Genomic DNA, 23,802 nt, shown 5'->3' on the forward strand with positions numbered 1-23,802 from the left:
GCCCTCCGGCTTGACAGTCCACGGCAGTCACAAGTCGGGACGCCATGATGACAGCGACACTCGCGTTTGCCCGTACTTTTCCCGGAGATTTCTAGCACCAACCGCCAGGGTCGCGACATCCGACAGCATAAAACTACTTTGGCTCCTGTGACGTCATTTGTTGCCACTTCGGGACCACTTTTGATGTATGGACGGGATAGGGACACTAAACCAGTCGGAGACGCGCTCTAGGCACCTGCGTAGCATGATCTCACACGCTCTGAAATTTGATTTCTATTGCTTGCCCCACGCATTGCTACCTGATGCGATTTTTTGTCTCTTTTCCACGTCTTTGGGGTTTTTAACATGTCTCAAATGCACCGGACAGCTGCCATGCTTGCTGCAGTCTTGTGTTAAAGTCTTCCGTGCCTCGTTCTTTTCGCGCATAGGATTTGAAGTGATCTCACCTTTAGGGCCAGAGGCGGAGGCTGCACCAAGCCGACACCGTGGCCCGGTGCGGGGGCTAACCCGGCAGCTGAAACTTGCTTCCCTTGAACTGGCGGGACTTCGTGGATGACGGCCGCATGATCCGGAAAATGGGTGATGGTTCCCGGTTCGTTGGTGCGAACCAGAACCCGAAATCCGTGTCCGTCGGCTTCGTACTGAACCTGACGGAACCGGCCGTCCGGTTCGGTGAAGCTGTAGCCACCTTTGCGCACGTTGTGGGCGTCCGTGGTTTCCCAGCGGTTCTGGGTGTTGCCGTGTGCGTCGTTCACGTCGTAGTCGAACTTGTAGTTACCGTGGGACTGCGGAACAAAACGCGGGGAAAGGCAAGGTCAGTTCGTGAACGTGGGTGCAAGCATCCTGCTCGAAGTATCGAAATTTGGCTAAGCAAAAAAAAAAATTACTATAGTGACAAAAACAAAAATAAAAAATTCTCTGCGAGCGACACGACTTTGCGCGTCGCATTTCCCAAGTCTTCCCTGGTGTACAAAGGACGGCATTAGTCTACTATGGAGGAGCAGTCATGACATGCATGGCTATAGCTGTTTGTGTCATTGGCGGAGTATCCGAATATGTTTATTATTATTTATCGATACTCTTTGTCATTGAAGACCCATACAGAAGTGGACATTTGTACAGACAAGAAGCACTACAGGGTAACGAGTTTGCCTTTATCTTTCCAACTGCAATCGGATTGACCGTCTTTCTTCGTGAATCGTTCAACGTCTCACCTGTGACGCATACGCGCGCCAATTAATTGCAAACGGTGTATCTTTTTTTTTTTTTTTACAACTTGATGCATAAAGCATTGCATACTGCTCGGTATTACTGTCGAGTTTGCGTTTAGTAAACGACAGTACTTGGCAAAACATGGCTGTCTGAACTGATTTTGAATTAGAGTCATTGGCAAAATAAAAAGCTCAGGGCGTTTTTTTTTTTTTTATTTCGGATGTTTTTCCTTTAGCATGCGCTCTTTGCCATCCGTCATGTTTTGGCTGCGCGCGTACGCTTGACCTTAAGAGACGCCAAAGTGTTACCGAAGGTACGGAGTTCGCGCTGAAGACGGGGCAACTGGAACCCCTCCCTGTCGTTCTTATCCTGTCAGTGATATAGCCTGTTACATTAGTCGGCAGGAGATGTATCTTTCGGGGGCCTTTTATCGAGCTTGTTGTCCCCACAGCCGGTGTTTACCAACACGGCAGAACAAGGAAATTGAACTTCGCCTAGCACGGGGTCTGGGCACGAGCGCTTCGCTCTGACCAGTGCTTTAGTCGCACGACGAGCGGCCTTCGAAACGTCATCTTCGATTTTCCGGATAAAAAACAAACAAGAAAATACAGTTTATTGTCCTCACAGCTCAAGCGCACCACTAAACGCGTCAGAGTTCGACCTTATCCCCAATAGACGCCTTTCGGCGACTGTGCACGAGCGCCGCCATTACTGACCTCCATATTTGTTTCCTTTCATTCTGTTCGGTGTGCTTCATCACCCCTCGACCAATTAATTACTTTCTAGACACCACAGTGTGCTTGTCCTTAAGACATCCTTTGCATAGATTTCCCCCCGCCCCCTTTGGCTGGCTGGGCATTTTGGAGAGGCCACAGAAGGTCAGTTATGGCGGCGCAAATCTGGCGCGTGGGAAAAGCGTCTCTCTGCAGAAACATCCAAGAACAAATTGGAGCAGCATACCAGGTATCGTATTATGCTGTTTCTAGCCAGTGAGATTGCGACGTGAGTCAATAAAAAAAACCAAAGAGTGAATCACAAACCAAGAAGCATGAACATAGGAAGTAACGCCCTGCATTCTTTAAAGGGACATTAAATGGGGGGGAGGGCGATATTTTTTTTTTTTCAAAGGGCATATATAGGGCACATTTTTATGCTGTAACTTTCCACGAATTTCTTTTTCGCGCAATATTGATGCCGTTAGACACAATTTAGGTTAAGGTCAATGCCCGCTCTAGCCTCACCAACAGATCAGCGGCCCCGCCTATTGATACTGGATTGGCTTGGTTGCTCGACCGAACAAGCTAACAAACCCAGTGTCTCCCTTTCCCGACATCCGGCGCGTTTAGTCTGGCGTCCGACACCATCTGCTAGTTGTGCGAGTAGACGCGCGGCAGTCTCCAGCATCTTATGCTATTCCACCACCCTCTATCGTCGTCTGCAATGCCCGTACGACGCGAGCATAAAAGCTGCGCGTCGGCGTCCATTTTCGCCTTCGTCCATCTGCTATTCCGTCCCCGTCTAGAAACCTCTTCAACGCTTGCAAGACGCAGCCATACTGCATACTAGCGTTCCGTCATGAACGAGCTACAGTCCAATACAAGCTTTAGTCAGCGTCTGTCGACGTGCGGTAATGAGCGACCGAAAGGACAAAAAATATATGCAGTCCTTTTAGCTTTACTATTCTTGTTATTTTTTTGCATTACATCCGCGAGCAGGTAGGTGAGCGGCATGACGCACAAATAAAACGCGACGTAAAAATATTCGCTTTGGTAGGCCAGGTGCACAGCAAAACTTGAGAGCACAAAATGACGGGAACATACTTAGACAAACTTGATGTAAGCCGAACGCCCGACTGCCTCCAGCCAAATGGATCACAAATTCTTACCTGTGTAGGTATCTTCTCGGTATTAAACCATGGTCGCAATCACAACGATTGCAGAAGTCACAGAGCAGCGGGGCCGCTTTTACGGGAACCGACATCTTTATACAGCATCAGCACGCTCAAAACAACAAATGAACCCAGATCGAGCGACATAATTGACGTGGGACGCAAGGCTTAGGCCAGTCCCGCTACGAACCCAAGCACCCGCACAGCGCTTCCGAAGGGCGCGTACTTTCGACAGTTGTTTGCTCCAAACTATGCCGGTTGAGATCTTCCTCGAAACACCTCAGTGAACGCAGGACGCTCGTTGAGCACGCCGTAGAGGCAGGCGGCCATGTTTGTTATTGTCTGAAACCGAAGCAGAAAGGCGATCTCGTGATATTTTTTGAAAATAATAATGACTCATATCTAGATTATTTGTTTCTCAAACATAAAAATATTGTCGATAAAATACTATTACGGCACGGAGAAACAATTTTACAACGAACATTTTACACGTCAATCATCACTCCAACCAATGAAAGCAGAGAAAAAGGTGCTTAGTTATCTAAGTACCGGGCGGGGCCTAGAGCAGGGCTACCCCCCCCCCCCCCCCCCCCCCCGAATTGCTTCTAACAGCGACAATATTGAAAACAAAACGTGCTTTTTTTTTTTTTTTGTCGTGTAAAAAAACGTGTCCTATCTAAACCCTTTCTTTTTACTTTAGTGTCCATTTAATTTTTCACGATTATTTAAATACGGACCTATACTTCGTTTCAGCTTAAGTCCAGATGCAGCCGACGCCACGAGCTGATGGGACCAATCAGGCAGCGTCAAAAGGGCACCATCGTGGAGTTGGTCATGTTATCCGCACGTGTTCATATATCACCGCCGAACCAATCATAACCAGAACAGACCCAGTGACTTGTGCTTTTGACGCTGCTTTATTTGTCCTATTACTGCATCTGGAGTTTAACCGAAACAAAGTATAGATACGAAGAAAAGCTCTACGTTCGTGAAAATCTGGCAAGAATTATAAGAAGCATTTATACGCAGCACAACAAATGTTTCCGACTCACAAAGCCCTGGCCTCATGCAGTTGCCATGTGTAAGCTAAAGGTGAAACCAGGATTCGAAATATTGACAAGAGAGGTCTTTCAGCCGCCCCGCTTCCATTGCGAGCTTCCAACCCTATAGCTCGATAAAACCTTTCGGCGTCTACCGAGCTTCGAGTGTGCAAGAGTAGCCAAAGCACCAACAAAGGCAACGACGAGCCCATTGCTAGTGACTATACAGCAATCGCACGCACCTTGTCGGTGACAATCATAATGGCCATGCGCAAGGCTTGGCCATTATGAGATTGTTGTAGTCATTTACGAGGTGATAATGGCAGGCCGTCTCTTTCGAAAATGCCCGACCTCCAGCACGCGCTCGTTGCCTTCCCTCGTGCTTTGGCTGCGCGTGCACACTCGAGTCTCATGAGAAGCCTAAGCGTTATCGAAGGGATATAGGTAGCTCCCGCTGGAGGCGGCACAACTGAAGCTCCTCCCCACCCTTCTCTTCCTGCATGCCAGTGACAATAGCGGATCCCCGAATCACCCCTAAAGCCCGACCGGAATACGCTACAAAGCGACAGGCGCGTCGATCTTGGTGTCGCTGCGCGTCAGAAAATTGCGCTCGTCGTGAGACGTTAGGGACGCGGTCATGGCGACGCGCACGCGAGCTGAGGCTCGAATTTGGACACTTGGTGAAAACGTTGGCGAGAAATTCGACTGCCGCGATTGGCCGGCGCCAAGGTCAACAAGATTTAGAGCGGCGCCGGCCAGTCACGGCCGCCGAAATCCTCGCTTACATTTTCGCCAAGCGATCAGGTTAGAGCACGAGCGCTCGTGCTATACGAGAGCACCTGTCGAAGCCACCCGCTCGGGCTCGTAGGGGAGACTCCGTATTAAGGTAAGACGAAGTAGAGTGACGACGTTACGGTATACGAAAAGCCCTGGCTTCGTCTTCTAGATTGTGCTGCTTCAGCAGACCCTGAAATGTCGTAGCTGCGAAAACGAGAGTTTTAAACTATAGTCACTGACAGAATGAGAACGGCAGGACGTTCTCATTCTGTCAGCACGCGATCCATGCCTTCCACCCTGCTTTGGCTGCGCGCTCGAGGTGCACGAGAAGCCGAAGCGCTGTCGAAGGTAGGAAGCTCGCGCTGGAGGCGGGACAACTGACGCTCCTCCCATGCCGTTCTCACCTCGTCGGTGACTATACTTCATCTCATCCTTCGATGGACTAAGGGCCAAATCCACGGGCCGCCAGGTCCAATCACGTTCCACGCTATACTATGACACGCGTAGCATTGGTTAGCTTTGGACGAATAATGCTTCGTATCCAAAAACGCTGCGTCATTTTTATAGCCTCGACACTGCAAAGAGCCAGTACGTCGTGGGTTTCTTTGCAATGTAAAATCGTTGAGTCACTCATTGCTCGATCCGAACCACTGTCCGCCCGTTCCCATCAGTGATCCGAGACGCGGGCACCGATACGTGCATCGAAGCGAAATACCACGCAATGTCTAAGTGGCTCGTGATTGGATCTGGCGGTTTGTAGCTTCTGCCTTTAGTCCATCGTAGGGTGAGACGAAGTATACACTCTAAGAAATGTCTGCGCGTCCACTTGCCCGCAAAACATTCAAAGAGCCAATCTCTGCGATCTACGATATCAGCTCATCGATCTACGATATCAGCTCAGCGAATGATGAGGCGGAACATCCGTTTAGAGCTAAAAATGAAGTCTGCGCTGTGGCATTACGCAATGCAAAGCGTCATGCTTGCATTGCGTAATGCCACAGCGCAGACTTCATTTTTAGCTCTAAACGGGTGTTCCGCCTCATCATTCGCTGAGCTGATTTCGTAGATCGCAGGGATTGGCTCTTTGAGAGTTCTGCAGGTAAGTAGACGCGCAGACATTTCTTAGTGTATAACGTCATAAACTATGGGACACGACATTCTAGAGTTTCTTCTATCACAGACTGGAGATGAGTGTGCCCCAGGTGCGAGATCGATTGACACTCAAGGTACCCGTACTCACGTCTTCCTCTCTTCTGGAAATGCTGACGCCGCCGTTGGCAACACCTGCTGCTGTCGTCACTGCTACCACAGCGGCAGCGATGCAGAGCTGTCAATGAAAAAGTTGGTCCTGTCTTAAACTAAACGCCGCAGCCAAGTCCTTCATAATTTGCTCGAGCTAAATATTCTGACTACCTAGAGTAAATGCTTCCTAACAAATATAAATCCATATGAGTGAACAGAAATAATAATGGTATTAAAGAAACATAAAGGACGATGACACTTGTCATCGCGCTTTCACTCAACGGGATAGGATTGCATCCGGAGAAAGAGTGATGTTTGTTTCTACTGTGGCTCTGTCTTGGTGTCCTTGGTCAACGTACAGAGAAGTGTTACGATGTTTGTCCCAGAGCTGGCAACGCGGGAGACTTCAATGAGCGAACATCCCTGGCGGAGGCAGTGTGTCCCCACTAACGTTGTCCTCAACACTACTTTCTTTGCACGTCCAGGTAGTCAAACAACCAAAATCGCCTGGTTACTTTCGATAGACGTTTCTGCAAACGCGAACACAAGGAACGTGAACAACGGAGTTCGCATAACTTTCCTAACCGCGAGTGGTTGTCGAGGTGTACCATGTCATAGAAATCGTCACCAACTGTCAATAAAAAAAAAGAACACAGATGAAATGACAACTGAATTATATACATATAAGAAAGTTAAATTGTACAAGTGCCACAGACGTCAACTGCACAAAATAGGCTCTCTTGCCTGCTTGTAATCAGGCTTTGTCGGTGCTTTTACGTTGCATAAAACTTCTTTCTTACGGTATGCGTACTAAATATCGATCTTGCGCTAGAACAGTGATACCTACAGTACACAGTTGATTCCCTTGACCCTCTTGTCACGAAGTGGCTTTGAGACTTTCTGCCACGAGACATTTCAGTGTAACAGATTGACCCTGTAACCACGATATCGTACGGCGCTACGCTTGACTTGGTCGAGCCGTTTAAGTTTATTTTACGCTTGTCTCGCCCTCTGGAGTAGTTCACGTTGCGCAAGTCCGCAGGTATGATGAATGGAAACACCTGACCCACCCAGTACGTCAGATTAGCTCAAAGGGGGGCGTTCAGAGATCTCGCCGACATTCTCCAGCTTAGGGCCCCTGGATGAGCATCGTACCGGCATGCGGTCGCGTATAACTGTTGCGTGATGCAAGTTAAAGACCACGGGATATAGCAGTCGTATTGAACTGGCTAAGTTTGCCATCTACAGTGTAAACCAATGTTGCCGCATATCAAAGGCAGACCGACCTTACGCTGTATGAATACGAACGTCTTTTTTTTTTTTTTTTTGGAGGGGGGGGGGGGGGTTATAATTGGATTTTAAGGGCAGCACGGGGCACGCGCCTTGAGCATCGACGGATATGTCACTACTTGTAAAACGAACACGAACACATCAAGGGGCTTTAGTTCAAGCAGCAGTCATCAGTCAGCAGTCACGCGACGTCTAATTTCGTATCTGAATAGGCTATCTCTCCTTTTACAACCTTTGGTGGTTTCTAGGAACTTGATGTGACACGAGGTCGTTGTCTCGTGTTGAATCTCTACCAAATGAGAGTAACTACTCGAGAAGGACAATTTTGCGAGCGTTTAGCGCAGTTAATGATGAGAGAGAAAGGTTATCTGGGCCACCAGTAATCATCACTCGTCGCCTCCGGCGGTTTGCCCAGTGAAGCCGGTGGAGGGGTGATCCCAAGACAGCGCCACAAGAAAGGCCCGAAGTCGCAGTTCTGTGCGCAATGAAAGAACCACAACTCGAGAGAAAGTGCGTGTAAGCTGGGAATCCAATATATGGTCAAATCACTTTTCATGCAATCAGCAAGAGTGCCAATTATTTACCCCATCTTGCGTGATGATTCTAATTCCACGTGTTGCGCCGCGGCCGCTCACTTTCTCGCAATTGGACAGGCCGATTCCGAAGTTCATGATGACCTTATAGCCTGTAAGATTGTAATTTCTCCAACCATCCACCCTGTTGTGCCGACAGTCTGAGACATGATCATTCTCACTTATGCCCGCAATAATGCCTTTCCGATGGGATTGCGCAACATGACCTCGGGGTGTTTTACTCCGAAGTAGAACGTCAAATCGACAAAGGTCCCTCTGGAGTGGGCGTTTCTAAATGCGTTAGCATTTATTGCCCTGCTGCATGCAGCCTTCTTTCGTTTGGACGGTCGTGGTTTGGACTGGACTGGACAGGTTTCGTGAGGGCGACACGCGGCTCCCGTTGTGCTCATTTGCTCCGTTCGTTCGCTCGCTACGTCCCTTTTCCCTCTTACAAGAGAGAAAGCCTTCTGGCACGCTTCCAGTCGCGGGAGAGGGGGAGGGATCCGAGCGGCCGTAGCGGTAACACAACGTACAAACTGAAAAACAAAAAAAAAAAACTGTTTTTTGTTGTTTTTTTATTTACGTTTACTTTTCGCTCGGTGCCTCAGCACCACGCCGCGTGCTCAAGCTCTGGCGAGCGCGTGATTAAAGAGTTTGATTCCCGATGTCGGAGTGGCCTGACGTTCCTACATTTCCTACACTGAAATTTTCATATAATAGGAGGAAGACTCAAAGGTCACAGCTAACTTTAAAAAAGAGACTGCGCCTTAACACGCGAAAATGAGCTGCCGGTGATGGGAATCGTGTAAGAACGCGTCATTGTCGGTTGCATATATACTGCTGATGTAATTGATCTCCCTTTGACGCGCCTTTTCCACCCATTGCCGAGATGGCCGCGGGAAAGTATAAAGTGGGACGAGATCACGAAATTGTCCCAGATTAACTGGGCGAGCTTCTTAAGGCGACAACGCGGAAAGACATATATACGCTCCATCGTTCCTCTACTTATGGACCTTCCGCCGATTATCTCGATCGTCTTCTCGCGGACATACCGAATTCCTCTGGTAACATAAAATCCAGAAATAGAGGCAGCTTCTGCGCATAATGAGCCTCGCGTGACGCTTGGTCCAAAGAGACAGGAAAGCGCGGTTGGAATGGTGTCGCGTTGTCGAAATGGTATTGTGTGCAATAGACGCTTTTCGAAATTGCGCGCCATTCATTCTTTGGGCACGTGCTTTGAGCAGCATGAATGTACTCGTGCTGCAGCAGTACAGCAGCAGCACACGAGGGCTCCGTCGGCGTTCGGCGTGCGAAAACGCGCGCTGCGGTGAGGACTCAGGTCCAATCACACGCTGGGTGCCCAAGAAACGGCGACAGCCAATGTTTCTTGATGGGGTTTTCCTGGGTTCAATGCCCGTTTCGATCTGGATGCGCATCGTACCGGCGTGAGGTCGTGTATCACTACTGCGTGATGGACGAGGCTGCCGGTTGTACTGCACTGGCTAAATTTCTCACCTATACAGCCGAAGGACAAGTCACCCATTGAAGCACACTAACTTCCGGCTGTCTCAACTTACATATACAACGCAATTACTAGTATTATTATTATTTTTATGGGGGTTTGAAAAAGGTTTATTAGAAAAATCTATCGACGGCCGTAAAGGCCGTCGTTGAAGTTCTCCTAAACGCAGATCGGCCACAACACTACCCTCGCCCGGGCTAAAAAGTAAACGAAAAAAATTGAAAAAGATTGAAACACCCTGCAGCTGCGACGCTGCTCTGAGTGCAAAAGACTGCTCGTGCACTTTTTTTTTTTTATCTCTATTTTTTTTATGGGGTCCGTTCGTGCATTTCGCTAAATTCCGATTCATCTCCGTCGCCGCTCAATCAACTCTTCTGAGGAAGGAAAGACGCTCGTATTCGGCACGACAGCTAGAGTCACTGACAGATCGAGAACGGCAGGGCGTCTTTTCCGAATGTCCGGCCTTCTCCAGCACGCGCTGGTTGCCTTCCGTCGTTCTCCGGCTGCTCGAGTGGCCGCGCTGCTCGAGTGACATTTCAAAGCGAGGAGATGGCGCTCGCTGTCCGCGTACTCGGAGGCAGGTGAAACACAGTTCAGCTGAGCGCGACATTCGTGAGTACAGTGCACTTTACTCATGCCACGTGGCTTTCGAACGACTATACCTTATGAAAGAGAGAAAGAGAGAACTTCGGGGCTCTTGAGGCTTTCCCCGAATTTCGCTCCTCCCCTATCTTTTTGTTATGACGAGGGATATCGGATGTCAACTTCACAAACCCCCTCCCCCCTTTTCCGAAAACCTTCTATGAATTCCTCTGACTATGACTTCTCCATCCAACAATTCATATTTCACATTGTAATTTCATCCCTACTTGAGAAAGTGAACTCAATATTTTTTCTTTTTTTTATGCCAAGGAAAGATACATTGTCTCTAGTTTGAATCATCGACCGGATCCCATACAACTGCAGTTTGATAAGTTCCATGCTATGAGCGTCTCGAGTACCTATGTTACAAAGTACAGGGTGTCACAAAAGAAAATTTACACGGTCTTTTTTACCGCAAAAATAAACTATGGCATCGCCGAACGCTCATTCTCCGCCCAAAGGTAGAGCTAGAGGTCACAACCAGATGCCAAAGTTTCACCCCGATCCGATAACTTTATCAAAAGTTATAAGTGATTTTCTGAAAATTTCAATGGGAAAATGGCGGCCGACGGAGTTTTCAAACACATGGGGCTCTATGGCACCAGAAACCGAAAACGGGCAAAAATGGGCTCCATTTTCCCATTGAAATTTTCAGAAAATCACTTATAACTTTTGATTAACTTATCGGATCGGGCTGAAACTTTGGCATCTGGTTGTGACCTCTAGCTCTACCTTTGGGCGGAGAATGAGCGTTTGGCGATGTCAAGTTTATTTTTGCGGTAAAAAAGACCGTGTAAATTTTCTTTTGTGACACCCTGTACTTATTCAAGCAATCAACAGAATACGAAAGTAATTTACAGGCGAATAAAAGGGCTATAAAAATGTTGACTGATGAGCGCGTTGGTAGAAGTCAAGGAAAAAAAGAATAAACACGCAAAACAAGGAACGACGCCAAGCACACCTTTCAACTAGCAACAAACATGTCTTCTAATTGAAAAATCGGCTTGTGTAATTCCTTCTTGTACGTGCTTTTTTTTTTTTCTTCTTCTTTTGTTCCTCGTTAAGAAGTTCACGAGCATTTGTTTACAACCAACAGTAACAGCCGAGACATGCCGGTATTAAAGAAAAAAGCACAGCCCGGCCTCGCCGTCTTAGCAAGGGTTCGTCGAACTCATAGTTACGAACTCACGTACGATGATTCTTTCCGGTCGCTCCCTTCCTATGTCAAACACATAACTCGAAGAATGCTCCGGTATGCACGTGATCCCTGGCTTGTGCAACCGAAATTCTCATAAAAATCTGAGCACCACAGGCGCGCTCGCACCAGTTGGCGCGCGCCCATATACCCCCTAGTTTGGAGACTCCCCAACCGCGGTGTATACCTTCTGGTTCACCGTAACGTTCGACGACCTGCAGTGGCGCTTCCACAACTACGTCACTGCCTTGTCGGTCTGGTCGTCGACCGCACTCGTCGACCGTTACGCCGCGGTGACACTGTTTCATACACCTTACAAAAGACAGCGCGCAGACAGGCAACCGCTTTTACACACCCGATGCGGTACGATGGACCCGCCGGTACGAACTGCGCATGCGCAGTTCGTACCGGAGGGCCCATCGTATACCGTGTCGGATGCGCGAAAACGGTTCCCTAAAACTCCCCACTGTCCGGTGCCTCTTTCTTCCCTCGTATGCGACGGTCAGGTTGGTCAAACAAAAACTCTCTGCAGACATGTTCCAGGCATGTACGAAGCAGCTTGGAACATGCCTCAGGCCTATCCCCAAATAATTCTGCCATCATGTCTGCGTCGAAGACCGTGTCCTTTGTGTCGTGTATGAGCAGTTTGGCTGCGCGGCATTACGTTTGGACCAAACAAAATTCGAGACGTAAGAAAAAAAAAAGGAAAAAAAAAAAAGTTACCTGGAACATTTGCATGTTCGCTCGAGCACCGTGTCCACGCCCCCAGCTATCGGCGAAGGCTGGCGTGTACGCGAGACCAGGTAAGCGACGAAGCTACGGGTCAGGCAAGCAACACGGGGTAGTCCAAGAAGGCCCCAGCTTGGAGGGGCTCACGCGGTTCGTCCGGTCCAGGCCGCGCTCACTCGCGCACCACACTTGGCGGCATCGACGGCGCACTTGGAGGAACAAACTCGACTGTCACAGCGGGCGCGCCCGGCGTTTTATACCTGACGTCGACGCCTCTCGCACCCGAAAGAAACGCAGAGAACGGAAATGCAGAAAAGCAGTGAAACGCAAACACGCGTTTATTAGCAGGGCTGGGATGAGAGAGAGGGAAGTCAAAGAAGAAGCGGACAAATAAAAAAGAAGAAGAAAAAAAAGCAACGATAAACGTGTCTCATAATCGAGGGCTCGTTCGATCCAAAAGAAACGCTCTCAAACAGCGAGACAGCCGAATGGCTTAAGAAGGCAGAAGAAAGGACTAAGACGCTGGGGGCGAGAGGAAGGGAATGCCCATCCGCTCTCTCAGACGGTGGACGAAAGGAGAGAAGACGGGAAAAGCGCTCGCGGTTTTACATCCGGAAGCTCGGGAGGTACTTTTGGAGTTGTTGTTGTTTTTGTGTTTGCTGTTGTTGTTGTTTTTCACTATGCCCGAGGGCTTGTTGCATAGCCCGGCGAGCTATTATTATTAAATTTGCGCGCTCAGACTCCCCCTTCCGACGAGCGGTGCCTTAACTTTCCTCCTCCTTGTGAGGACCGCAGATCTCGGCGGTAGCGCGATGTAGTCAAGTAGTACATACTTTGGCGATGAAGTTCATTCGCGTCAAAGTCCTGTTGACCTGTTTTCTTGTTTGTTTGTTTGTTTTTTTGACGCGCCTTTTTTGGGGGCATTTGATTTCCTCTACAAGTCGCCGGAGCGATCATTAAACGAAATGACCGCGAACGTGGCTGCTTCTATAGATCCGCAATCGCGCGACGACGCGGTCTGTCCCCATGACGACGTTGATTGGGCCGGATCGAGAGGTGCATGCCCTCGTGTCTGATCGCGATCTGTAGTCACTCCAAGTTCTTTCTCCCATCTGTCAAGGATCAAATGTTTGTTTGACCCACAGTGGAAGAAACACATTTAGGTGATCACTCTGGCGATGCATGCTCGCCTTTTTGGCACTGTGGTGGTGTGGTGGTGTGGTGGTGGTGTGCGGCCAGTGCCTAGCCTCGTGTTTTGCTTTGGTGCTGTGTCGATCACAGGTGCCACCATCGTGCACGAAGGTGAGCCTTAACCCGAAGTAGAAGAAGAAGGAAGAGAACACAGATTTAAGGGCCCTGGCGACTTGGTGGCGGCGTGGCGGCGGTGAGGTACTACCAGAAGCGGTGAGCGAGGGAATGCGGGACCACCGCTGGGAGAAACAACCGGAGCGGTCGGTTTGGGAGAGACCCGATACTTGGGCGCCATCTATCCACGTGCGAACGAAGCGCTCGGTGCGCCGAACATAGTGTGGTCGCCGCGTCGGACAGAGAGTCGTCACCTAAATGTTTCTTCCACCTTCCATCTAAGATATTATGATGGCCTTGACATTACCAGAAAGCTCAAATTTATTTATTTCCAATTATTACAAATTGAATATTATATGTTTAAAATAAAGTTCGCTACATTTTACCAAACTTTATCAGATGCGCGTTGTAAAACGGCAAACTCTGTGGCGGAGTAAAATACCTTTTAGTCCGCATTACACACAATTTCACTTATTTCTGAGTTTACATGTTAATTAAAGTATTAATATTAGGTAAACATATATACCACGCCACAATGTTGACCAAAATAGTACCTATACGAGAGGACCTCAGACACAACGAACAACTCACAAGGATCAAGTCTAAATGGCGGTCATACAAACAAAATAATGTATTTTCTGCTTATATTTTTTCATAAACTACAATCATACTTTGCTACTAATGAAATACGAAACCAAAAATAACAGTTTTTGACAAACTTAATCCCGAATTCGCTGGATTTTCTAAACATCCGTTTATTCAAATGTATGGAACTTATTTTATTTTGGACACATATTGAATCTGCATTCAATAAAAAGAGCTAAGTTCGAGCTCTCCGGTGGTGTCAATGTCATTAAATTTTCTTAAGAAGGTGACACTTAAGTACTAGAGATGGGCAATTGATCCATTAACCTACCGATGAATGATTAATGATTTAATCGTGATTATTTTTGTAACCGCGGTTATTCGGGTTAAATTTTGATCACCACAAGAAAGTAAAAATTAAACGCTTTCCCCCCGCAGGCGTGGACGAGGACATCTATATGAAGGGCAAACTTTACATTAACTTTTGACCTAAAGTAAGCTGGTGGGGCGAGATTTGTAACTCCAAACAAGTGCAGGAGGTTGGTTATACGTGGCCCGGCCACTTATAACCTCGCGTTATATTACAAAACATTAAAGTGGTTTATAAAAAAAGAAAAAATGAACAGAAAATGCAGTATTTTGTTTGTACGATCGCAATCAAAGATTGAATATTGTCAGTTTTTCGTTGTGGCTGCGTCCTCGCATAGGTGCTATTCTGGCCAACATTGTTGCATGGTGTAGTTAATTACCTCATATTATTAGTTTAATTAACATCTAAGCTTTAAAATAAGCAAAAATTATCTGTAATACGGATTAAAAAGTATTTTACTCCGCAACAAAGCTTGACGTTTTAGAACGCACATCTAACAAGATTTAAGCTCTAATCGCAGTAATATAAACGAAATACTTCACTCTAAAAAATGCCCGTCTACTTTCCCGCACAACAGTTGCAGAACCAATCCGCGCAACTTACGGATCCAGCTCAGCCAATGACGATGCCGAAACATGTTTATATCAAAAAACGCACTTTGAGTTGTGATATTAAGCAATGCAAAAACGTGACGCTTGCATTGCTTAATGTCACACTCAAACTGCGTCTTTTTTTCTTTTTTTAAGATATGTTTTGGCATCGTCATTTGTTGAGCGGCCTCCGTAAGTTGCGGTGATTGGCTCTCCGAGTTTGTGCGGGAAAGTAAACGCACGGACTTCTTTTTTTTTTTTTTTTTTTTTTGGGGGGGGGGGGGGGTGTAACAGCGTGTTGATGCTGAATAAAGATGCTGGTTGCCGTAAAAGCGGCCCCTCTGCTCTGTGAATTGTGCAACCGTACTGATCGCAACCATGGTTTCAATACCGAGAAGATAATTACAAAGGTAAGAATTTGCGAGCCATTTGGCTGGAGGCAATCTGGCGTTCGGTTCGCGTCAAGTATGCGCAGGTATGTTCCCGTCATCTTGCTTCGAAAGGCAAACAGCTCTCAAATTTTGCAGTATACCTGGCCTGCTAAACCGAAAATTTTTAGTCGCGTTTTAATCGACCGATCTCACCAAGCGTTCGGCGCATGCGTGACGCCGCCATAACTTTAGTTCACAGGAGGCAGGCAGCAGTGCACAAGACGGCTCGTGCCGCCTCATGCTCCACACGCGCATAGCTCCAGCGAGGTTGTCGCACGTGCAGAAAGACTAAAGCCCCCTCGATGCATTGCGGCAACGGTGGCGTAGTCAAACTGGCTGGTGAGATCGGTCTATTGTTCGTCATGACGCTCACTCACCTTGCTCGCGAATGCCACGCGAAAAAACAAGAACAGAAAAGCTGAAGTAACTGCAATATTTTGTCACCTTTTTTCAGACCTCTTGGACGCTTTTTAGCGCACATCAACAGACGCTGACATGCGCTTGTATTGGACTGTGGCTCGTGCATGATGGAATGAACGCCGCTTCCATGATCGCATCTTGTGAGCGTTGCTGAAGTTTATAGACGGGGGCGGTATAGCAGCCGAACGAAGGCGAAAAGGGACGTCGACGCGCATCTTTCATGTCTGCGTCCTAAAGGCATTGCAGACGACGATAGACGGTGGTGAAATAGCATAAGATGCCGGATGCCGTCGCGCGCCTGCTCGCACGACAGCAAGCGGTGTCAGACGCCAGACTATACGCACCGGATGTCGCGAAAGGGAGACACTATATGCTTGTTAGAGTGTTCGGCAGAGAAGCTAAGCCTCGTAGTAATGGACGGGGCCACTGATCTGTGGGCGACGCTTAGAGCAGGCCGTGGCATCCACCTAAATTGCGCCTACTTTTTTATGCGAAAAAAAAATTGTTTCGTGAGAAAATTCTTAAAAAAAGAAAATAAATATCCCATCTATGCTCTTAAAAATAAAAATTTTCTTTCTTTTTCATTTTAGTGCTTATTTAAGCGTCATAAAAGTTACTTCCGGAGTTTCACGAAAGAGACCTAGTGCGGTATTTTAAAAAGTAAACAAAAATAGCGAGCGGTGAAACATGCAATCCCCGACAGGTGGGAGGAATGTCAGTTTTCACTTCGGCCACTTCAATGGTATTTAATTGGAAAAAAAAATCTGCCAAGCTTACCGTTTGTGCTATTTTACATTTCAAGAATGTTTCCAAAACATTTTGTTGTTTTTTTGTTGTTTTTTTTTTGCAAAAAAATATCAACTTCAAAATTGTGCATAAAATGAGATGAAAACAGCCTGGTAAATTTGACGGAATGCCCTATATCTGTCCAACCATAGCCTCCTATATACTGACAAAGCCTGGCAGATCACCACGAGAAGCGGCCGCCGAAACGGAAGAGGTGGAGCGGCAGACAACGGATGAGAGGAGAGACACGTGACTAGCGCACAGCTGCAGCGAGACGCCGAAACACACGTCTGCCGAGCGAACAACTCTGTTTCGGCTCCTCGCCGCTGCAAAAGCTGTGCGCTGACGTCCGGGTTCCCCGAGAAATGGCTCTTTGATGCTCTGTGCTACCAGATCCTCGCGCTCCAAATCTGTGACCGCGGGCACTCTATGGGTCCGCCGTCGAACTGCCAGGCTTTGTGAATATAGAGGAGGCTATGGTCCGACCCATAAGGTTTTAGGGACAGCAATGTTGCAGCGTAACAAAGTCAATGCTCTTGGTAATGTGCATCGCCTTTTACAACTAACGACAACCAATGCGCATGACAAAGCATATTTTCGGGAAGAACAGGTTCGTTCTGCTAATATACGCCGCCAATTTCTTTCGCAAACCTGCACCGTCAGGCCAGTCGGCGTTGCAAAGAATAGGGAGTTTTAGAATAACGTATGCAATTTTAGCGCACGCTAGCAATAAATTTAGCGCTTGCGTTAGCGTATGCTACGCAAGAGAGTTTTAGAATAGCGTTTCTCTACCGTGACGCAAAAGCCCAAGCATCTCGCGCTTGCAACCCCACCAAGATACAGTCACAATTTTTATTTCACACACGAAATGCTGTATCTTGAGAAAAAAACAAGCTTTTTTGGCCCAAAGTAACATTTTAGATTTGTTTAAACATGAGAATGCGACGCGAGCGGTCGACCGGTCGTGGCCGCTTGCATTGCCTCGGCAAGCGAGGTCTCGTGTACTGACCGTCGTATACCGTATACCTTCGCCGAGAAATGTTCGCGCGCCGCAAGCATCAAGTTGCCTGTGATCGTTGACCACCTCACTGGGTCTTTCAAATTGAGTGCAGTTTTGTCCCGTATTGAAAATCGCATTCGCGAGGATGCCGCCGACGTCGCTCTCTCGACGACGCCATGGTCCTGGGAGCCGCCATTTTTTAACTGTGCTCGTCTAGGCTTCAGCCAGCATCAGGAATCATCCTTGGAGGAGCGCAAAGACTCTTTGCGTACGCACGCAATTTCCAAAAGAAGCGTACGCTAATATACCGCACGTAAAGCACGAAACGTGGTTAGTCTTCGGCGCATGCGCAGTGGCTACGACGCTATTCTTTGCGTACGCAAATCTTTAGCGCGCGCTGTTCTAAAACCCCCTATTGTATGTACTCATGAGAAGCACGTGCCAAGTAAGAAATAATGGGACGTATTAGCGGCGAGATGTTTCGGTGGCGCCCTCCTATGGTTCCCCTTTGTGACGTCATTACCTTGCGAACAACAAGTTCGATGGTGTTTGTAAATAGCATGGTGGAAGCCTGAAATCATTGCGCTCTCAAAGCAACACGGCCAACACCGTCGAAATTAAAGTTCTTTCATTCCTCTTATTTCCGTCGATGGTATACCCTTTCCGACGTCATAGTCAGCTTTTGGGCCAATCGTGGAAGGCCGACCACAGCGACGCTTTCGGTCACGTCGCCAATTGGGCCAGTTGGTTCGAAGTGAACATCTTGAGAAGGAACAGCGGCAAAACACTTGGACAAGGGTAAAGAAACACATACGCCGTCTTGTCGTGTGTGTTGCTTTAGCCTTGTCCAGGTTTTTGCCGCTATTCCTTCCCAAGATACCTGTCTTGTCGCACTTGCAGAAAGACCATGGCGTACCGAGGTGTCACGGCCACGAGATAATTTTTTCCGCTCTCACACAGTTTCGCCGTTTGGCCGCCGGCGACACTGTCAGCCGCGGGCACGGTGGCCGCGGAATCATGCAGCCTTTCGGATGCCCGTACACCGAACACTATGTGATTCCTCGCGCCGTGCGTTTAGCCCCGCCGTGTTCTCACCTAAAGAGTGTATCTTACATCGTGCCCTAAACGGAAGGACATAGTGGTATATCCTACAATAGGGAGTATTCACTGGACGCCATATTTGTGGGTACTGTTTAGAGCGCATGCTCAGAACGAGCTCACATCAATAGGCTGCTAAGACCGGCATTCTTGGTGGTGCGGAATGCACGTTGCAAAATAACTGTGGAAGCCCGCCATCAGCACGCGCTCAGCATTCGCGCACACAGCTATGGCCGCCAGTGAATACTCCCTATAGACTGATTTCACCAGCCAGTTTCGTTACGCCGCCGCTTTCGGCATCGAGGGAACTTTAGTCTTTGCGCGTGTCGGCCCCGCTGCGGGTTTGCGCGAGGGGCATGAGGTGTCTCGTGCACTGCCGCCTGCCTCCCGTGAACTAAAGTTGTGGCGGCGTCAGCCATGCGTGGAACACTCGGAGAGATGGGCCTGTTAGTGACTTTATAATAACGTTCAATGTCCGCCTTCTACCCTGCCCCTCTCAACCTTGCTTTTTTGTGAAAAAAAAAAGATGAAATAAAAATGAGAAGAAGAAAAGAAAATGAAAAGTTTGTAAACCATGAATATGTAGAGTAGGTACACCGTCCTTTCACGGGTAAGATACGCGACTCAGTGGCTTCCTGGAGAACAGTCAAAAGGAAGGCGCCCGACACAAGCGAGGCCGTAGAGATTCCAGCTATCTGGAGCACGAGGAATCAAAGCTCGACAATCCCCCCCCCCCCCCCTTCCACCCAGGGTGTTATGGCTCGCCGTTCGAAACGCAGCAACTCGTAAACCCGGAGTTAATGGGCGGCCGTAGTCAACCAGGCCGCGCGGAACCTGCATGCCGTGCCGTCGGTACATTCATTAGGGACTGGGAGCAGACGTCTGGTGCCCCGTCGGAACCAGGAAAAGAGCGACCCCGCCCCATTGGCGCAATGACCTAGAAAAAAAGGTGCCGAGCCAGGCTGCGTTAACAAGCGAGAGATCGCAGAATCGCAGCCGATACTTATCGCTATTGGAAACGAACTGCAAGAGCGATGGCACCGAGGGAGTTATAAGTGACCACCCCAGACGCCACGCCGCAGAGCATGCCGTCGTGGGCAGGTCACGACGCAAACTGCGTTGACGTCATGACGTACCGTGCAAATGTGCGCAGCAACCTCGAAATCTCCTGTGGCAAAGGTCTCGTGGTCCTCGTCTTTCTATTGGCTGCTCGAAGCTTGCACACATAAATCACTTCCGCGGGTTAAAAATGTATCGTGCGCGTAAAACGGATAGTATATGTGTTCCGATTATCTGAATCGCATTGCGTCCGGCAAGCATATATGTTCTACGGAGAATAGCCAAACACAAACATTCTGTCCGAGAGAACTATGGAAGATACAAATTGCTGGTGACGGAACATTGTTATTTTTAAAGGCGAAATAGTCATAACCGATGAGTTGATGGGCCCAATCACCCAGCGTCACAGGCGCACCATTGTAGCAACGTTTATGCGGACCAATCACGTACAGGGAAGGCCTAGTGGCTTGCGCTTTCAACGCCGTTTGAAGTAAAGTCAATATTTATCTTTGGACGCTGACGCTGAAACAAATTATATAAAGGGAAGTCAATATTCATCGACATACCACTCTAAAAAAAAAGCCCGTGCGTCCACTTTCCCACACAACACTGGGAGAGCCAATCACCGCAACTCATGGAGGCAGCTCAGTGAATGTCGATGCCGAAACATATGTTTAGACAGAAATACGCAGTTTGGGTTGTGACATTAAGCAATGCAAGCGTGACGTTTTGCATTGCTTAATATCACAACTCAGACTGCGTTTTTGTGTGCTTTTTTTTCGTCTAAACATATGTTTCGGCATCGTCATTCGCTGAGCTGCCTCCGTAAGTTGCGGTGATTGGCTCTCCGAGTGTTGTGCGGGAAAGTACGCACGGGCTTTTTTTTTAAAAGTGCGCACCGCACTTTAAAGTACAGTGCGCACTGCACTCCAAAAAAAGTCTGTGCGTCTACTTTCACGCACAACACTCGGAGAGCCTATCAGCGCAACTTACGGAGGCAGCTCAGCGAAGGACGATGCCGAAACATATGTTTCGACCAAAAAACGCAGTCTGAGTTGTGACATTAAGCAATGCAAAATGTCACGCTTGCACTGCTTAATGTTACAACTCACTGCGTTTTTTTGGTCTACACAGATGTTTCGGCATCGTCATTCGCTGAGCTGCCTCCGTAAGTTGCGCTGATTGGTTCTCCGAGTGTTGTGCGTGAAAGTACGCACGGGCTTTTTTTTTTAAGTGCGCACCGCACTTTAAAGTACAGTGCGCACTGCACTCTAAAAAAAGTCTGTGCGTCTACTTTCACGCACAACACTCGGAGAGCTTATCAGCGCAACTTACGGAGGCAGCTTAGCGAATGACGATGCCGAAAGATATGTCTAGACCAAAAAACGCAGTCTGAGTTGTGACACTGAGCAATGCAAAACGTCACGCTTGCACTGCTTAATGTTACAACTCACTGCGTTTTTTTGGTCTACACAGATTTTTCGGCATCGTCATTCGCTGAGCTGCCTCCGTAAGTTGCGCTGATTGGTTCTGCGAGTGTTGTGCGTAAAAGTACGCACGGGCTTTTTTTTTTTTTTAAAGTGCGCATCGCACTTTAAAGTACAGTGCGCACTGCACTCTAAAAAAAGTCTGTGCGTCTACTTTCACGCACAACACTCGGAGAGCTTATCAGCGCAACTTACGGAGGCAGCTTAGCGAATGACGATGCCGAAACATATGTCTAGACCAAAAAACGCAGTCTGAGTTGTGACACTGAGCAATGCAAAACGTCACGCTTGCACTGCTTAATGTTACAACTCACTGCGTTTTTTTGGTCTACACAGATGTTTCGGCATCGTCATTCGCTGAGCTGCCTCCGTAAGTTGCGCTGATTGGTTCTGCGAGTGTTGTGCGTGAAAGTACGCACGGGCTTTTTTTTTTTAAAGTGCGCATCGCACTTTAAAGTACAGTGCGCACTGCACTCTAAAAAAAGTCTGTGCGTCTACTTTCACGCACAACACTCGGAGAGCTTATCAGCGCAACTTACGGAGGCAGCTTAGCGAATGACGATGCCGAAACATATGTCTAGACCAAAAAACGCAGTCTGAGTTGTGACACTGAGCAATGCAAAACGTCACGCTTGCACTGCTTAATGTTACAACTCACTGCGTTTTTTTGGTCTACACAGATTTTTCGGCATCGTCATTCGCTGAGCTGCCTCCGTAAGTTGCGCTGATTGGTTCTGCGAGTGTTGTGCGTGAAAGTACGCACGGGCTTTTTTTTTTTTTAAAGTGCGCATCGCACTTTAAAGTACAGTGCGCACTGCACTCTAAAAAAAGTCTGTGCGTCTACTTTCACGCACAACACTCGGAGAGCTTATCAGCGCAACTTACGGAGGCAGCTTAGCGAATGACGATGCCGAAACATATGTTTAGACCAAAAAACGCAGTCTGAGTTGTGACATTAAGCAATGCAAAACGTCACGCTTGCATTGCTTACTGTTACAACTCACTGCGATTTTTGGTCTACACAGATGTTTCGGCATCGTCATTCGCTGAGCTGCCTCCGTAAGTTGCGCTGATTGGTTCTGCGAGTGTTGTGCGTGAAAGTACGCACGGGCTTTTCTTTTTTTTAAAGTGCGCATCGCACTTTAAAGTACAGCGCGCACTGCACTCTAAAAAAAGTCTGTGCGTCTACTTTCACGCACAACACTCGGAGAGCTTATCAGCGCAACTTACGGAGGCAGCTTAGCGAATGACGATGCCGAAAGATATGTCTAGACCAAAAAACGCAGTCTGAGTTGTGACACTGAGCAATGCAAAACGTCACGCTTGCACTGCTTAATGTTACAACTCACTGCGTTTTTTTGGTCTACACAGATGTTTCGGCATCGTCATTCGCTGAGCTGCCTCCGTAAGTTGCGCTGATTGGTTCTGCGAGTGTTGTGCGTGAAAGTACGCACGGGCTTTTCTTTTTTTTAAAGTGCGCATCGCACTTTAAAGTACAGTGCGCACTGCACTCTAAAAAAAGTCTGTGCGTCTACTTTCACGCACAACACTCGGAGAGCTTATCAGCGCAACTTACGGAGGCAGCTTAGCGAATGACGATGCCGAAAGATATGTCTAGACCAAAAAACGCAGTCTGAGTTGTGACACTGAGCAATGCAAAACGTCACGCTTGCACTGCTTAATGTTACAACTCACTGCGATTTTTGGTCTACACAGATGTTTCGGCATCGTCATTCGCTGAGCTGCCTCCGTAAGTTGCGCTGATTGGTTCTGCGAGTGTTGTGCGTGAAAGTACGCACGGGCTTTTCTTTTTTTTAAAGTGCGCATCGCACTTTAAAGTACAGCGCGCACTGCACTCTAAAAAAAGTCTGTGCGTCTACTTTCACGCACAACACTCGGAGAGCTTATCAGCGCAACTTACGGAGGCAGCTTAGCGAATGACGATGCCGAAACATATGTTTAGACCAAAAAACGCAGTCTGAGTTGTGACATTAAGCAATGCAAAACGTCACGCTTGCATTGCTTACTGTTACAACTCACTGCGTTTTTTTTGGTCTACACAGATTTTTCGGCATCGTCATTCGCTGAGCTGCCTCCGTAAGTTGCGCTGATTGGTTCTGCGAGTGTTGTGCGTGAAAGTACGCACGGGCTTTTTTTTTTTTTAAAGTGCGCATCGCACTTTAAAGTACAGTGCGCACTGCACTCTAAAAAAAGTCTGTGCGTCTACTTTCACGCACAACACTCGGAGAGCTTATCAGCGCAACTTACGGAGGCAGCTTAGCGAATGACGATGCCGAAACATATGTCTAGACCAAAAAACGCAGTCTGAGTTGTGACACTGAGCAATGCAAAACGTCACGCTTGCACTGCTTAATGTTACAACTCACTGCGTTTTTTTGGTCTACACAGACGTTTCGGCATCGTCATTCGCTGAGCTGCCTCCGTAAGTTGCGCTGATTGGTTCTGCGAGTGTTGTGCGTGAAAGTACGCACGGGCATTTTTTTTTTTAAGTGCGCACCGCACTTTAAAGTACAGTGCGCACTGCACTCTAAAAAAAGTCTG

Source organism: Ixodes scapularis, unplaced genomic scaffold, assembly GCF_016920785.2.
Source record: "Ixodes scapularis isolate PalLabHiFi unplaced genomic scaffold, ASM1692078v2 PGA_scaffold9__187_contigs__length_104089568, whole genome shotgun sequence".
NCBI lineage: Eukaryota > Metazoa > Arthropoda > Arachnida > Ixodida > Ixodidae > Ixodes > Ixodes scapularis.